A 19188-nucleotide genomic window follows, 5' to 3' on the forward strand; every position below is an offset into this window, starting at 1 on the left:
AATGGCAGGTGGCAATCTAGCCGCAGGTACCGATGGGGGAAACGAATATGTTGCTGGTTCTGGAGCGGATTGTAACGGGTTGTACGTATGTACCGGCAGGCCCGACGGCGCGATCACCGATTTGGCCACCTCTTCCGCTCTCGGGTACACGGAAGATGCTGTTACGACAGCTTGTTGCTCAAGGGATGGGACTTTCGCTGGAGTTGATTGTGCCAAGGGCACATTCCCTGTAATTTTGCTGAAGACGGCATGTCTTGCTGCATCTTCAACAGGATTCGGATCCGTTTTGGAATGGTCCATCGTTGGATTGACTACTGAAGCGGAGCGATGGTTCGGCATCGAAGGATGTTTGAGGGGACTTTGCTGATTCTCCTTATCTGGCAACTCGACTTGGGTCGGAATACCACTTCCAATAGCAGCATTCTGCTCCGTCTGGTTCGAAGGGGCTGGCGGCAGTAAAGAACCTGCATCGGTTGACGCTGGCACGTTGATGTCGTCTTTCTGCTCTGCACATTCGTTCACCCACATCGCTACCTTCGCAAGGCTGGTTTGCTTGCTAACTCGGCTTCGTTTGCTCCGAACACTTTCGTGGTCTCGTTCCGATTCGAGTTGACTTTCGAGCAACTTATATTTCTCCTCGATGAACTTCTCTTTCATTGCGTGAAGCTCCGCGAGTTTCTCCAGTTGTAGATTTACCCTCTCGGATCTTGCCGAACTGGAGGTTCGGGAATGTCGAGAAACGGACACACTACTGCACAGATCATTCGCATGACATTTTGGGCATGACCACGATCGGTCCTTGATCGAGTCTGTCACGCCGGCGCACGAGAAGTGCCACCACATCTGACAAGCGTCGCACTGCACCATTGCATCCTCACCGTTTCGACGGTCGCACTGTACGCACTCTGTACGATTTTCGTCGAGCGTGTGTGCGGTATGCCGTGTTTGATCTCCGTGCATATCCGGAACGGATTTATGTGGAATAGATTCCATATCGAAGCGTTGATCGAAACTGCTGTCGATTTTTCTAAAGAATGTTCCCGAGATGATTTGTCGGTATAGAGTTGCGAACCCCTGTTCGATTTCTTTTAGCAAATAACAACACCCGAGGGTTTTGTTTCAAGTGTAGCTTTAGCTGTAATTTTATTTTGATGTTAATTTTAGGATAATTAGTTGAGTGTAATGTACTTACAAAAATCGGTTTGCATGGGTATAACGCACTTTCTAAACGTATTATAAACGCTGACACGCGGGATCTGCATGTACATATACAATTTTTAGGTTAAGGTACATTCAATACGTTTTAGTGTCAACTTACAATTCGTGTACGTTTATAGATTATATCGGGAATGATAATTCAACTTTTAGATTTAAGTTTTAACTAGCTGTAAGTACAAATTTTAATTTAGTATAAGAAACAATTCAGTTTTAATTCGACCTACACTTCACTACGTGTTGGTTCCTTAGTTCGGTGGTACAAACAATAAGAATGACGATACAGGTCGTCACAATGCCCTATTCGTTTTACCCATACAGTCTTTCTGACGGATTACTTGACAGTTCGCTCAGGCTGTCATTGGAGTGTGACAGGAAGTGCTGCCAGTATCAACAAGCATCGTTCACGTTCCATGCCCGTAGAGGACTACCGGCCTTATGAGCGTTTTGTACATGATACATTTGATGCGGTTGTGAATCTTTTTTGACCGCAGCTTCTTGTGAAGGTCATAGTAGGCTCGACTTCCTCTGATGATGCGCCTCCGTATTTTACGGCTAATGTTATTGTCAGCCATGAGCAAATATTCAAAGTTTCGTTTACCTACCTTGCCGATCACCTCAAGCGTATCCCTGTCTATTGTATATGTATGTCTAGGCGAACCCTGTCGCACTCGGCCCCACCAACTGGCATGTACTTTGTCTTGGTCGCATTAACCACCAGTCCAACTTTTACTGCGTCGCGTTTCAGGCGAATGTACGGGCCTGCTACTTTTTCAAATGTTCGGCCGACAATGTCCATATCTTCTGCGAAGCAAACAAATTGACTGGATCTCGTGTAAATCGTACCCCGGCTGTTAAGCCCGGCTCTCCGCATAACACCTTCTAGCGCAATATTGAACAACAGGCACGAAAGTCCATCACCTTGTCGTAGTCCACGGTGGGATCCAAACGAACTGGAGTGTTCGCCTGAAATCTTCACACAATTTTACACACCTTCCATCGTCGCTCTTATCAGTCTCGTGAGCTTCCCGGGAAAGCTGTTCTCGTCCATGATTTTCTAAAGCTCTACGCGGTCGATACTGTCGTATGCCGCCTTGAAATCGACGAAAAGGTGATGCGTAGGGACCTGGTATTCACGACATTTTTGGAGGATTTGCCGTTCAGTGAAGATCTGGTCCGTTGTCGATCGGCCGTCAACGAAGCCGGCTTGATAATTTCCCACGAACTCGTTAACTACAGGTGACAGCCGACGGAAGATGATCTGGGATAATACTTTGTACAATGGTCGCGTTTAGAATGGTGGTCGCTCGAAAGTTCTCACAATTTAGCTTGTCGCTTTTCTTGTAGATAAGCCTTTCTTGTAGATCTTGTAGGGACATATTACCCCTTCATTCCACTTCTTCGGTAGCTGTTCTGCTTCCCAGTTTGTGCCTATCAGCCGATGCAGACAAATGGCCAGCCTCTCCTGGCTCATCTCTCTGAGTTCAGCTCCGAAACCATTCGTACCAGCACCTTTGTTGTTCTTGAGCTGGGAATGACATCCTTAACCTCCCTCAAAGTGGGGGCTGGTTGGTTTCCATCGTCCGCAGTACTGACAAAGGCATTTCCTCCGTTGTCCCGTCATTCATTGTCTGTGCTCTCAGTGCCATTCAGGTGTTCGTCGAAGTGTTGCTTCCACTTTTCGATCACCTAACGCTCGTCCGTCAAAATGCTCCCATCCTTATCCCTGCATATCTCGGCTTGCGGCACGAAGCCGTTGCGGGATGCGTTGAACTTCTGATAGAACTTACGCGTTTCTTGAGACCGGCACAGTTGTTCCATCTCCACGCATTCCGTCTCCTCCAGGCGGCGTTTTTTCTCCCGAAAGAGGAGGGTCTGCTGTTGCCTTTTCCGTCCATTCTTCTCCTCCAAAACCTCCTGCCACTCCTCGTTGAACCAATCGTTCCGTCGACTCCGTCACACGTACCCGACGTTGCTCTCAGTTGCATCGTTGATGGCTGATTTTACTGTTCTCCAGCAGTCCTCAAGAGGGGCTTCATCCAGCTCACACTCTTCCGGTAATGCAGCCTCGAGGTGCTGCGCGTATGCCGCTGCGACATCCGGTTGCTTTAGGCGCTCTAGGTTATATCGGGGCGGCCGTCGGTACCGTACGTTGTTAACGACGGAGAGTTTTGGGCGCAGTTTGACCATCACCAGATAGTGGTCAGAGTCGATGTTAGCGCCACGATAGGTCCTGATGTCCATAATGTCGGAGAAGTGCCGACCATCAATGAGAACGTGGTCGATTTGCGATTCTGTCTGCTGTGGTGATCTCCAGATGTATCGTTATGAAGGCTGTGCTGGAAGTAGGTGCTACGAACGGTCATATTCTTGGAGGCGGCAAAATCAATTAGTCGTAGGCCGTTTTCGTTCGTCAGCTGGTGGGCGCTGAACTTTCCAATAGTCGGTCTGAACTCCTCCTCCTGGCCAACATGAGCGTTTAAATCTGCTATGATGATTTTGACGTCATGGCTTGAAAAGCTGTCGTACTCGCGTTCGAGTTGCGCGTAAAAAGCGTCTTTATAATCATCAGTGCTTCCGGAGTGAGGGCTGTGCACGTTTATTATGCTGAAGTTGAAGAACCGGCCTTTGATCCTCAACTTGCACATTCTCTCATTGATCGGCCACCACCCGACCACGCGCCTCTGTATATCACCCATCACTATAAAAGCCGTTCCCAGCTCGTGTGTGTTGCCGCAGCTCTGGTAGATGGAATGGTTACCTCTAAACGTTCGCACCATTGATCCCTTCCAACACACTTTCTGCAACGCTTCGATGCCGAATCCACGGTCCTTCAGCACGTCGGCGAGTATGCGTGTGCTCCCGATGAAGTTGAGAGATTTACAGTTCCACGTACCGAGCTTCCAATCGCTAGTCCCTTCACGTCGCAGTGGTCTTCGCTGATTGTCCCGGTTCGTATTCTCTCGTTGATTATTCGTTGCTTGATTTTTTACGGCTGGCTTGCGGGGCCTGACACCAACCCCCTAGATTTCCGGAAAACCATTCCCCCTAAATGTTCGGAGGACTGTAGTGCACAGTTAAGCTAAGAGTCCTTCTCTGGCACTCGGACGATGATCAGCCGCCAGACATGGGGAACAGACGCTGTTGTGAGCCGCTCCTACCATGGAGTACAGACGCTCAAGGTTTGCAGAAGCAAAAGCAAACCCCCCCTTCCCTGTCAGCATACGACCAAAGTTCCCACCGGGGGTTGGTTACCCGATCTTCCCTAAGGTTACTCGTACCCCGGCCAGTACCGCGAGGAGGTAGGGATGATAGAAATTGCTGGGCAAGAGGCTAAGGACCGCAAAGAGGAATCTATTTTATTCCTTCAGGTACGCGAGGTACCAATGGTACGCCATGCCCAGCCATTTACCAACCATATAACCAACAGCAAAACTTTGTTTGAAATGCAATTGAAATGCTCATAAACACTGTAAAGCATGGAGAACAGCCGATATTTATAAGAAGGCAACATTTCATTTGAAAAAAAAAAAAAAAAAATACAAGCAAGATGTAAAAGTGAAATCTATGGAGAACAGCCACTGGATAAAAGAAGGAATAATCGTCGATACAATTGTCTACAACAGTATAAAATCACTATAATGGAGTTGGAGTTGGAGTTATACAAAAGAACAGCCAATGTTTAAAAGAAGGGCAAATCTCAATTGAAAATGTATCAAATAAAAAGCTAATAATAATTACTTATGCTTTGGAGTATCAAAATAATAACAATCGACATTCAGAAAATGAATCTTTTGTTTGGAAAATAATAGCATTAATACAAATTATTGCTCCAAACGATAGATCTGAAGCTGCATTTAAAAAAAGGTAATTCTTTCAACGGGACAATTTGGACCTTTCGTCCATTCGACCTTTTGTCATTCGACCTTCTGTCTTTCGACCTTTTGTCCCACAATCCTTAAAATTATATGATAGATATCGCAGCAAGCTGTGCGCGCGGGCGGCTGTGCTTTTGTTATTCGCTGTCTCGTTTTGTTTCGCTTCCGTCTTTTTTCTCATTTGGCTGAAGAATTGTGGAAACGGCTGGGGGTGCTATGCCACCTAGCGAATATTGTGAACAGAATAATTGCCTTGTGAAGTGATAATAGTGAATGCGGTTAACAGATATAATCCTTAAATGTTTGAAAATTGTCAGTGTGTCACGATCGGTTGTGTAATATGTTGGGGATGAGGCCATTGAATTGTTGATTTTATGCTACCAGAAAGAAAGCTTAAACTCGTCATCCGGATTCAGTGACATGCAAGGGACATGTTAATAAGACTTTCCAATGGTTTTCATAGCAAAAGCAATCGAAAAAAGCAAATTAGTGTTTGATTCTTTGAGTGCGTTGCTTGCTCTTGCTGGGCGAGCGAAAAAAGTCAGCAGTGAGGTGCACCTAATACGGCGTTGGAATCAACTAGAATCCAACTGCTGAGATCGTTCTGAACTATACAATTTTGAAACCACCAAATATGTGCCAGAGTCGAAAATCTGATTTTTGATTCGGGAAGTGTGAACTCATTTCAGATGTCCATCTGATATCTGGGTGTTTCCATGCGGCGCTTGCTGTGATAAAAATGACCTCAGAATGTGTGTGTATGAGCAGCCATTCTTGAAATGGGTCGTTGGATTTGCAGTAGAGCTATCACCTTTCATCTCCAGGGCTAAAATTGTCTGCATCTATAAAGACATCATCGTGTGTCATTAAATAGCTGCAAACAAATTTCTTCCATAAAAGCACTGCCGGTCAGTGGGAGGTGAATTGTATAAACTGCATACAAACTGCCCATAAACGCATTACAGTCCCATGTTTGCTGGATTTCATATTCACATGGGACAATTATGCGTTTATGGGCAGCATACATAAAACCCTTAAAATTATGTATATGATAAATACATTGTTTTATTTGATAAATTAACTTTAACAATATCCACAATAACATTATGTGGTGATTCTTTGATGTATAAGAGTTTTTTTGAGAACTTGTCAAATATTCGTTTCCAGATATCTCAAATCAAAAATAATTTATTGTGATTAAAATTTTGTTGTGGGGTAAAATAAATAAGTTTAACGGGCTGATGCGCATGCTTTCATTCAACAGCGCCCCTTACAAGCGAAGATGGGGCGTTCCTTAGCAGGGTGGTTAGAGTCCGCGGCTACAAAGCAAAGCCATGCTGAAGGTGTCTGGGTTCTATTCCCGGTCCGTCCAGGGTCTTTTAGTAATGGAAATTTCCTTGACTTCCCTAGGCATAGAGTATAATTTTACTTGCCACACGATATACGAATGCAAAAATGGCAAGCTCTCAGTTGATAACTGTGGAAGTGCTCATAAGAACACTAAGTTGAGAAGCAGGCTCTGTCCTATTGAGGATGTTAATGCCAAGAAGAAGAAGAAGAATAAGACAAGCGAAGATTTCCCATAAAGGTCATTAGAACTCGTAGGTTCGTTTTAGAACCATCTTCCCTAACAAGTTCCATTTCGGGCACGCGCCACATATCCTACCGCCAGCAAGTAGCAGAATCAACATTACGTTGGCAGAAGTAACAATTGAGAGCTCCCACATTAGGTGTTTGTTCATAATGCACCATTCATTTCCATCCTGGTGAGGCATCTGCACTTTCAACCATCCGAAGCTGGGAATGCAGTTATGAATTTCCGCTGCATGGCAGTGCGGAATGCATTATTGAAATGTTGCATTCTGTCTGATGTATGTATGGACGGAACATATTTTGCCTTTGAGTGGCCAATACGTACGTTGCTTCATACCGAAGTGCCACGCCGCTACCCGAGCAGGAATGAATAGCTAGCACCTATCTTTGCATACCCCATTTTGGTATTATACCAAAATTAGGTATTGCTGTTATTGAAGATTGCCTGAGAAATTGAATTGCAGTTGAAAAATTTCACTTCTGTGAGACAGTTCATCTTGTATTATTTAGGTATTGCAATACATGATCCAAGGATTAGTTTGGTGTTTGAAAATTGCTACAGAATACCAATATATGGTATTCAATAACAGATATTTTCCAATACTCACTATATGTATTGAAAAACCCTGCATTAGCGGTAAAATATATCATATAATATCTCGTGTATGTTCTACGCACACCCAACAGACAATTAGGTCAGGTGTTGCAATACCTAAACAACACATGATGGATTTTCATACAAAAGTGAAATTTTCAATAGTTACTAAATACCTCAAGCATTATTCCGGAAGAGGTGCACTTTGCAAAAGAGGACCACGTGATTATTGAGCTGAAATCGAATTCAGGTTATCTTATGCGTCCTCTCGTGGTGTAGGGGTAACGCGCCACATCAAGTGAACAAGGAGTCGTGAGTTCGCTTCATATTAATTCGCCTATTTAATTTAAATGCAAAGTATACGCTATGTTTAGTTTTTCGGCAGTTGTTAATTTTCTTCTGCTCGGGTATAAATGGAATGGATTGTTGTGCCGAGCTAGGTTTTCAATTTAACCTTCGGTCAAATTTTCATCTTGTGCTGCTGATCGGTCATGACATCCATGTGCTGTAGGAACCTCACCTACCTTAGGGGCTTCACATGAGCCAATTGAAGACACTACGCCTTGCATGAATGTGAAATTGCGTGACAAGGTCAATTATAGTTACATTGTACCCGGAAGGTGGAGGTAGAATCAATTCTGAATTAGATAGAAATCAAATCCTTTATTTTTAATATCGCACGATTGGCTGAAGTCTCTCATCATGTTGTTGCATCCGTAGTATTTTAGGGATGTGAGTGTTGTAATTACCTTGATAAATATTAGAACATATGTTTATAAGTTGTTTCGTATTGAATGAAAGTCTTCAATAATTGCTGTGAAATGGCTTTTAAAATGGTCTTGTTAAAGCCATTATATTATTATCCATTTCTCGATCATCTGCAGCTAATCGCTGGACAAAACAATAACTAAATGTTATAAGCTTTTGTCATAGGTCGAATGAGTAGGAGGAGATCCCCCAGTACCGGACAGCACCCAATACCGAACAAAGTCGAAACATTGAGGTATCATGGCCCAGAATAAAAGAAATCTTTTATGGAGAGTAATGTTTGCGTAGAAAAATACATCCTTGAAAAACGCATGCCTTTTTGAAGAAGACTAAAAAAATGACGTCTTGAATTTGCAAGCATGGTAGAATATAGGGTGTCAATGCTAGTAATGGACCCCTTAGTAGCTGAAATTCATTCTCGACGCCTTTCCGCAATTATATCGTAGGCCGATATACGTTTTGTGGAGTCTAATAACAAGTTCAATGTCTTTACTTCACAGTACACCCATGCAACATACAAAATCATACGATTTTCCCAGAGAAATATGCATTTGGAAAACTGTTGTCCGAATGCCTATTATGGACCCTCTTGGGGTCCATAATAGGATTGTTTACAAATTTGACGTTGCGTATTATGGACCCTCCATTTGATTCCCATGTAATCCGGCTCGCTGCCGACGTGCCTATTATGGACCCACCTGGAAATGCGTATTATGAACCCTCTTGTGTGGTTTCATTTACAAAACTGTACAAATATCTGTATTTATGCGCCTCAAACCAAATATTTTGCCTGAAACTGCTGACTAACAATGCAATCGAAGTTCCCCCGGTGGATTTTCATAGGAATAAGGTTGCTTTGAGTGCTAATTTTATGTTTTTCTGTAGGGGGTCCATAATACGCAAAGGGTCCATAACCGGCATCGACTCCCTAATCATAATTTGAAAATAAGAATGCATTTCCTACCATATTTTAACTAAATGTCGACAAACTGCGATTTTGGTCATGCACCCCCTGTTCCCCAGTTTGATATGATATCTTTGTAATTTTTGCACCAGTGTCTCAAAATATATTAATTTTTAATGGATTCCATCGAGAATGGTATCAAATATGCAATAAAAATGAGAAGAATGAACATTCAGAACAACATCGTAGAATGTGTTATTTTTCGTCATATATGAAAGAGATTTTTGATGGACAGCTTGCAAACTAAGTAAAACGAAATGTTGAAAATGCTTTAAATTGGTAATAAAATACCATTTCTCGAGTAAAAACATTCGATGATGAACATATTTACAGAAATCGAGCCGTTTCCAGATTGTGTCCGGTATTGGAAGCCACCTTTTATGATTGGCCAATTTGGTACTAGAATACATCATCAAAATGTAATGTTAAAATTCATATCTATATTTTTAAATTTATTGTAATCCTAGGTAAAGTTATAAGTGTTTTTTTATCAATAGTTGGAGGATTTTATTGTATATTTTTGACTGTTTCTTCTTATCATCCTTGGAATAGTTTATGCACAAAGAAAATTTTCTTGAAAAATAATCAGTTGATAGCTGGAGCAGCACCCAATCATGGTCTTAAGCTTAAATGGTGAATTTCAAAATAAAGAGCTTTTGATTTATGTCAATATATTATAATTTGAGGTTTCACGTATTAGGAGAAATAGTAATAAGTTGCAGAATGATGATTTTTACAGCACGAGTCGTACATTTATCCAACGAGGATTGCCAAGTTTGATAATTACGACGAGTGCTGTAGAAATCTAGTTCGGCAACAAGTTGCGTACACATTTTTTTTGTAATTTCATGGAAGGTAACTTGAGAACATCAGTTATCATATCAGGATGCATTCCTCATTATTTAGCAATTTCTGAAAATAGTAGTGTAATGATTAATTACAGAACTCAAAACAGTTGTGTAATGAAAAAGCGTTCGGTAATAGTCATGACGCAACAGATTTCAGTTGCGTAATGGCTACTACGGCACTGCATAATTCAGTGCAGGCTTTTTTTATGACAGATTGGTGTGATGAAAAACAGCCTATCACGAAGAAAATTTACAAAACCTGTTTTTTGCAATTCCATTACATATCAGCTACCTTTTCATTAATATAATGGATCAACTGCCTACTTTACCTACCACATAAAATACTGCTGAAAAGTGCTACTTTCTAGCTCTCAAAACGATGCTGAAAAGTAGCACTTTTCAGTTTTGTTTTCGGAGTTGCCAAAATAATATACACCATTCGTTGAATTACTCTGGATTTCTCAATGATTCAATCACCTAGCTTCTGATTCTGCATCCGTCGGATGATCCAAATCCGATTCCGGTAAGGGATTCTGACTTGGCATTGGACCTCTAGCAGACGTAGAAGTACACCATTTACTCTCTGAAAAGTCGTTTGTGTAAGCAATTGGGCACATGTAGAATCGAGTAAACAAAAATATGTCTCTATGACACTACCCCGAACGCCACTACCCCAAACGCCATTACTCCGAAAGTATAATATTTTGAGATGGATAATTGTGGAGTATTGCGATGTGGGAATTTCGATCAATAGGATAATATTCGCATGGAACCAAAATAGGCATAGCCCTTAACGCATAGTAAGATCATCATGAAAGTGACAGGTCCAATTCCGATGATCGAGGGCATAGAGTATATTTGTGTTTTCCACTCAACATACATAGAGTAAAGTGGGGCAAACGTTCGAGTGGGGTAAAAGTTTGTTTTTTTAAATTTCTAACTCAATTCAAAATAAAACTTATTAATTTCATGGCGGTTCGAATGCTATTCAAGAAAGAGACTTTCCCTCCAAATATCATAAAAATCGATTGAGATTTGGAAATGTTATGGCTGTTTGTTGTTTTGTTATGTAAGGGCGTTTCTAGGCCTATCATTAGGATGCTTGGAGGTGTATTAGTTTTTGCTTAAATGCTTGGCAGCAATTTTTGGTCCGTAGTGGGGCAAAAGTTCGAAACAGCGGGGCAAAAGTTCGACCCATGTATAAACTCACTGAAAAATTGCAAATTGCCTTAAACTTAGTGAAATTTGCCTGATCGTGCGAAAAATGTCACAAAAATTTTGCATTTCCACTTAGTTTCACGAAAATCGGCTATTTTTGGGTATATTAAAATCAACCTTGTTTTGGGAAATTTTTTGATGAAAATTTAGTGTGTATATTTCGACAAACATAATTTTACGGCTGACTTGAAGTATTCCTATCATAAAATTATCGATATTTTGTGTTTTAGCCAGCGAACTTTTGCCCCACTGCCCCAGCAATGGGGCAATAGTTCGTTTAAGACAATCAACTTTTGAAACTGTTATAACTTGAAATTGGTAAATATTTTGACACAAGTTTGTTCAGCAAAATTATAACCAATATTTTGAAGGTTCACTGGATGGTATTTATTTTGTTTTAATTGGTTTTGTTTTTGGGGAAACTTTGATTATACCACTAAGGTCGAACTTTTGCCCCACTTTACTCTATGTAAAAATGATTAATTGACTAAGCTAACTCTAAGTTGATAACTTGTGAAATGCTCGTGAGAATATAAGGTTGAGTAGGAGGTTTTGTTACAGCAGAAATGAAACTTCTTCTTCCTGGCGTTACGTTCCAGCTGAAATAGAGCCTGCTTCTTAGTGTTTCTATTAGCATTCCCACAAATATTATCTGAGACTTTTTTTGTCGATTGATAGTTTTTAATGTTTATATCGTGTAACTTGATCTTGCTGACTAGTTGTGCGTTTACCACTACGGCTATCTGGGCTCCGATGTAAAGTCAGAATCTTCCAGGAGGTTCTTGAACAACTTATTGCTGTGTCTAACAATTGTAACAATTGAACTACCGAAAAAGTCAGTAAAATGTAAATTATCGTCATGCATGATTGAATGGCAAATATCACTTGGTTTTTTTTTTCATTGGTAATTGGTATTAAAATATGGCAAACCGCAAAATTTCAAATAAAAATTCCTGTTTTTCGAATTTTAACAAATTTTCTTAGTTTACTGACTTTCTCACGAAAATTGACTCGCAATAAGTCAAAATTTTTGTCATTGGTGACTTTAATGCCAAACATCGGTCATGGAATAATTTTCAAAGTAATTCCAACGGCAGAATTTTATTTGATGAATGCTCTTCAGGATATTTCTCAATTCAATACCCTGATAGCCCTAGAGTAAGGTGGGGCAAAAGTTCGACCTTAGTGGTATAATCAAAGTTTCCAGGAAAATAATAGCAGTTGAAACAATACAAATACCATACAGCGAACCTTCAACATATTGGCTATAACGTTGCTGAACAAACTTGTGTCAAAATATTTACCCATTTTTTGTTATAACAGTTTCCAAATTGATTGTTTTAAACGAACTTTTGCCCCACCGGTGGGGCAAAAGTTCGAATCTAGTGTGGGGCAAAAGTTCGTTGGCTAAAACACTAAATATCAATACTTTTATGCCAGGCATACTTTATACCAGCCGTAAACTTATGTTTGCCGAAAAATACACACTAAATTTTCATCAAAAAATGCCCAAAACAGGGTTAATTGTAATACACCCAAAAAATAGCAGTTTTTCGCAAAACTAAATGAAAATGTGAAATTTTTGTGCCATTTTTCGCACGATCAGGCAAATTTCGCTAAATTTGAAGATAATATGTAGATTTGAGGAAATTTGAAAAATTGTCTGTGGGTCGAACTTTTTCCCCGCAAATTCGAACTTTTGCCCCGCTATGGGCCAAAAATTGATTCCAACTATTTATGGAAAAACTAATACACGTCAAAGCATCCTTATGATAGGCCTAGAAACGCCCTTACATAAAATATTGAAAAATATTTTATCTTCAATTGGTTCCATGCATCCAAAGTTTGACCAAATATTACAATATTTACGTCGAAAAACAACGAATAGCCATAACTTTTCCAAATCTTAATCGATTTTTAAGATATTTGGAGTGAAAGTCTCTTACTTGAATAGCATTCGAACCACCATGACATTTCTAAGTTTTGATTTGATTTGAGCTAGAAATCTTAAAAAGAAACTCTTGCCCCACTCGAACTTTTACCCCACTTTACTCTACATGTTTTTCCTCTTCTAGAAATCCATCTACGATTGATTTGGTCTAAACCGACTTAGTCATCTTTGTAACAAACTAATAACTCATGCTGATTTCGATTCTGATCATGTCCCTGTTACATTTTAAATATCCCATGAAGTGATTTTCAATCCTATCAGCTCCACTTTCAATTATTTACGAGCCGACTGGAATTTATATAAAACGTATATTGACTTTAATCGTGATGTTAAAATATCATTACATACAAAACTTGGTGTTGGCAATGCTCTTGAAACTTTAACAAATTCCATTGTTGAAGCCAGGAGCATTGAAATAAATTTGGATCCGTGATTATAGACGATGATCTTAAACTCTTGATTCGTCTTAAAAACGTGAAGAGAAGGCAATTTCAACGCATTCGCGATCCTGCTATGAAAATTATATGGCATGGTATGCAAAAAGAAATCAAAAAACGTTTTGCACAATTAAGAAACAAAAATTTTGAAAATAAAATTTCTCAATTGGACCCTGGCTCTAAGCCCTTTTGGAAATTATCTAAAATCTTGAAAAAACCTCAGAAGCCAATACCGGCATTGAAAAAGGAAAACAAAATATTACAAACTAATTGCGATAAAGCTCAAAAACTTGCTATGCAGTTTGAAAGTGCGCACAATTTTAATTTAGGACTTACTAGTCCAATTGAAAATCAAGTTACTCAGGACTTCGAAAATATTCTCAATCAAGAGAACGTTTTCGAAAATGCCTGGGAGACTGATTTGGAAGAAGTGAGAACTATTATTAAAAAATTCAAAAATATTAAAGCTCCTGGTGATTATGGAATTTTCTACATCCTCATCAAGAAACTTCCAGAAAGTAGCTTATCATTTTAAGTTGATATATTCAACAAATGTTTTCAATTAGCATATTTTCCTGACAAATGGAAAAATGCTAAGGTTGTTCCAATTTTAAACCTAGACAAAAATCCTGCAGAACCTTCTAGCTATCGTCCAATCAGTTTGCTATCCTCCATCAGTAAACTTTTTGAAAAGGTAATTTTGAACAAAGTGATGGTCCACATTAACGAAAATTAAATTTTTGCCAATGAACAGTTCGGATTCCGCCATGGACATTCGACCACTCATCAACTTTTACGTGTAACTAATTCGATCCGTTCCAACAAATCTGAAGGCTATTCTACTGGTCTTGCTCTTCTAGACATAGAAAAAGCATTCGACAGTGTTTGACATGAAGGTTTGATTGTAAAATTAAAAAACTTTAATTTTCCAACATACATTGTTAGAATAATTCAAAGTTATCTTTCAAATCGTACACTTCAGGTTAATTATCAGAACTCCAGATCTGAAAGACTTCCTGTAAGAGCTGGTGTTCCTCAAGGCAGCATTTTGGGACCAATATTACAATACAATATTTTTACATCTGACTTACCTGAGTTACCTCAGGGATGTCAAAAATCTTTGTTTGCGGATGACACAGGCCTCTCCGCCAAAGGACGAAGTCTGCGTGTCATCTGTAGTCGATTGCAAAAAAGTTTGGATATTTTTTCTTAATACTTGCAAAAATAGAAGATATCTCCTAATGCTTCCAAAACTCAACTTATAATATTCCCACATAAACCAAAAGCTCTTTATTTGAAACCTTCAAGTAGACATGTTGTCACGATGAGAGGGGTTCCAATAAATTGGCCAGATGAAGTTAAGCATCTAATGTTCATGCTAGATAAGAATTTAACTTTCAAAAATCACATTGAGGGCATTCAATCCAAATGTAATAAATATGTTAAATGTCTCTATCCCTTTATTAATAGAAAATCAAAACATTGTTTTAAGAACAAGCTTTTAATATTGTAATACCAGGAAGAAAGCTCTGCAGAGAATTCAAAATAAAATTTTGAAAATGATTCTGAGGCTTCCTCCCTGGTATAGTACCAATGAGTTACATAGAATAAAAAAACATTGGAAACATTGGAACAAATGTCAAATAAAATAATAAATAATTTCAGGCAAAAATCGTTACAATCTTCTATTGCCACGATTAATGCGTTATATGTTTAGGTTAAGTTAGGTTAATTTCATTTGTTAAGAAATGATAAAAATGATATTTCAAACGCCCATAAATCATACTAGCAATTTCACCACTTGCATTATCCAGGTATAAATAAACAAAAATATCTCACGCTTGATTTCTGATCGAGTCTTCAGTAAAAACTCTTAGGGGAAGTGGTGGTTAAATGAACACCGTGCCTTTTACCGAGAAAAAACAAATTTCAATGAATTTTTATCACGCAGGGACAATTTAGAGCATGAATCCGAGTGTTCGGATTGATTCGGAGGTCAATTGAAGTGAAAATATAAACAAAAACTAGGATTTTAGAAAACCACGTTTGAAAATTGGAGCTGACGCAACTTTTGGCTCGGAGGTCTTGAGGTTTTCCAGTGATGGCAATATCGTTGTGATGTGATATCAAATCTGAAACTTTTACATTTCTTTTCAAATGGGTTACAATCATTTATAGATATATTTTCGGAAATGCAGCAAAAATTGTTAAAAAATATTAGTTTTGCTTACGTTTTTTCAAAAATGTTCATTTTACCACGAACAGCTGTTCATTTTACCCACATAGTGCAGGTAAAATGAACATTTCAATTGTTTTTTGCTAGCGATAAAAATATGTGAAAATTTATCTTTTTTGGTCTGAATTCTTATTCCTGCTTTGGCTTACATCCCAGTTTTTGATCTTGTGCGATGAAACTATACATATTCCTCGTTTGTCTATCAGAAACAAGATATCCTTAAGGTGTTTATTTTACCACCACTTCCCCTAGATGTTTCTACTTCTCCAATTTCAAAAATTCACTTTTTATCCGTTTCTTTTATCTTGCTGATGGTACCTATTGCTGCAGTCATTAATAGTCTTGGTGAACAGAAAATGTCCTGATCTAGCAGACGCAAACTGTTCCGTATGGAATGTATCGATAACTGTCAGCTTCAACTTATCATTAGGCATCCATCTTTCCTTCTGACTTTGATCGAATTCCAATGCAGCATCACATTTTCTACGCATTTTATTCAGTAACATGAACGGAAATGAACTTTCCGTCTTCATCAATCACTCCCAGCTGGAACCGTTTCAATATAAGTAAAAAGCCAAAACTGAAAAACACATACCGTAATCCGGGGGCAAATTGATCACTGGGGTGAATTTGATCAGGTCGGTAACAAGAAACATTTCCTCCCAAGGATGCCGAAGGTTCCGTTGGCACCACAGATATTTCATGTTTTTAAGTTTATAGATGTCCAATGATGATTTTAAACTTTTTCATTTTTAATTGGGTCTGTTTTGCATAGAAATATTCACACTTTTTGAAGGTGTAAACAAACACTTAGAAATGTCGGTGCTAAACAATCCACTGGTGCTATGCCTACATGTCAATTTTGAGTGTTTAAAATGTGCAAGCTTAAGTATGAACCACTGAACTCATTTTTGATATCATACAGCATAGCAAATACACCCGATTCTGTTTTTGCACGGATTTTTTTAAACGGCCGTGCAAAAAAAGTTTCCATACATTTTTTTCCGCCAAAACTTTATTTTTGCATGAAACGTCGAGAAATGGTGTTACTTTTTTGCACGGTTTTCGAAATTTTGAGCTGAATACTTTTTTTGGACGGTTTTCGAAATTTTGAGCTGAATACTTTTTTGCACGGTACGCATCCCCCGTGCAAAAACAGAATCGTGTGTATAGTGTTTTGCTCATAAAACCACAAATGAACTTTAACACTTCACTTTTTGCAAAAAAAAAAAAAAAATTGTAGTTTTAAACATACTCTAATAATCCCTCCCAAAGTTTAATATAAAAAAGTGTAGTCATAAAACCATTTATTCTCAAATAATGTGTTTATTTCAAGGGAAATTGCCTACATTTAGGCGTATTAGGCAGATTATCAAAGTTTAGTTTTGCAATAAAATGATCAAATACTCGAGTTGTAAGAAATTTGATATCACATTCAGATTCAGGAGACCCAAATTTAGTAGATAGGGAAATTTTTTATTCTGAAACCTGCTTTGTTATAAGGTGATCAATTTCGCCCCAATGTGTCATTATAATTTTTGATACTTAAACTATTTTTATGATATGTTAAATATTATTTCTTGAAAAGTCAATAACATAAACTGATAAAGATCTATTGAGTATTGGTTTTGTCGAAATTTATTTGACAATATTTGAATTAAGAAGGACAACACAGCAAAAAATTGCAAAAAAAAGTGATCAATTTGCCCCCGGATTACGGTACCGTAAAACGGGAAAACTTTGATGATGCGGATAACTTTGATAGTGCGAGACCCACAACATACTAAACGAAATAACAAAGTTTCTGTTAATTAGTTAAGCAAAACGAATGCAAAAGTCAAGAGTATTAGTATGACACTTCATGTCAAATCTATTTTCGTTGGAATCAAGTACATTTGAGGATTATTAAGCAAATATGAAAAATTTGTGAGATTTTAGCATTTTCGAAACGCGCACAAACAATCTGTTCTACGATCAATATTTGTCATAATGAGGTCGTCACTTATTCTTGACAGCCTAGTTGTAGTAGAACATGCATTCGGTCTCAAATCTCTTACCCAGACAACCAAAAGTCGCATAAGAATTGACGTTTGAATTCGTTTACTTGTACAAATAACATCACACCCGCACAAAACGGTGACTGAAATCGTTTGAGTTACGAGTTTCCTCGCATAAAATGATATTTTCTGAGTTCATTAGTGCATTTTGTTTCGTTCCTTATATACGTACAGAGTAAGTTGAATCAATCCGTAGCAGCTGTCAAATGGAGTTTGTTATCATAAATTAAGTCGCATAGGATGACAGAAGTGTTCGCAATAAAATCTATACACTCGCATTGCATGTATATATGTACATATATCGCCTCCACTTTTGTACGTATAAAGCTTTTTCGCGACTTCTTATATGTGATACTTTTCACATTAATGCATCGCATAACGCAAAAGGTGATTTCGTTATTCGTACATTCTGGTTGTCTGGGTAGCGAAACCCATTTTTACAAACTGGGGCCATTTTAGTAATCTAAGTAAGAAATTTCCATATAGCATTAAACGCGTAGAGGTATGCAATGCCCTATAAATGTTCCGTAATTGATTTAATTTTGTTCGATTTGTACTCCATTATCAAAGTTACCCCAAAACAGAAAACCGACTTTCGATTATGTGAAAAATTATATATCCATTCACATGAAATCTTTTGGCAATCTATTAACTGCAATCGATAGTTAGGATGCCAGTACTTGTTTTAAAAATATAAATTATAATTCTTTAAAACAGCATGCATAAATATTCAAGTTTTCTTCGAAAAAACTATCAAAGTTAGCCCGTTTTACGGTACTCTCAAATGGTTGAAAATGGGACTAACATTAATACCTTTATTTTTAAAATTCCTCAGAATTGTTAGGCTACTCACCAATCGACTGTAAGTGTTAATAATATAGGAATAACAATACCTCAATATGGAAAAAGCAGCCCTGCTAAAATAATTAAAAATAGATAGAGCTTCTTTGATTTTGCTGAATATTCTTCCACTAACTGATGATATGGGGATTTGTGAAACAAAGCTACGGTGCTATCCCATTAGTCCAAATGTAGTTTTCCCGAATACAGTTTGAAATTATTTTGTCGGATCGTATCGTATAGAAATATATGGAATTGGTTGAGTTTTATGAAGATTTAGTCATTGAGGGATATGGTCGGTTTTAAGTCAGAGTAGACCAAGAACAAAACTTAAAAAAATTATATTATTCTGTCATAAGATGCAAAATAACTTACCTCTATTCACTGATTAGATTTTATTAATGTTGGTAACTGCGAGAGATATGTAACAAATTTACTGTGTATGGCCAATTAAAATCGAAAAAAGTATGCAGTCAGAGTGGACCAAGTGCTTTTTAACATTACAACGAAATGATTTGCGAAATGATTTGCGTGCTGAGGAATACGAAAAAATGCAAGACATTTCAACTGATTTTCTAGTTTTTTTCA

The 19188-nt window shown here is 38.3% G+C and overlaps 1 protein-coding gene across 1 annotated transcript in view; it reads right to left on the reverse strand.

The window, feature by feature from the left end:
* The window catches only part of LOC5573643 (neural cell adhesion molecule 1-B), a 1425452-nt gene that overhangs the window by 340660 nt on the left and 1065604 nt on the right, over positions 1 to 19188 (reverse strand).

The sequence above is a fragment of the Aedes aegypti genome, chromosome 2 (genome assembly GCF_002204515.2).
Source record: "Aedes aegypti strain LVP_AGWG chromosome 2, AaegL5.0 Primary Assembly, whole genome shotgun sequence".
Taxonomy (NCBI): Eukaryota; Metazoa; Arthropoda; class Insecta; order Diptera; family Culicidae; genus Aedes; species Aedes aegypti.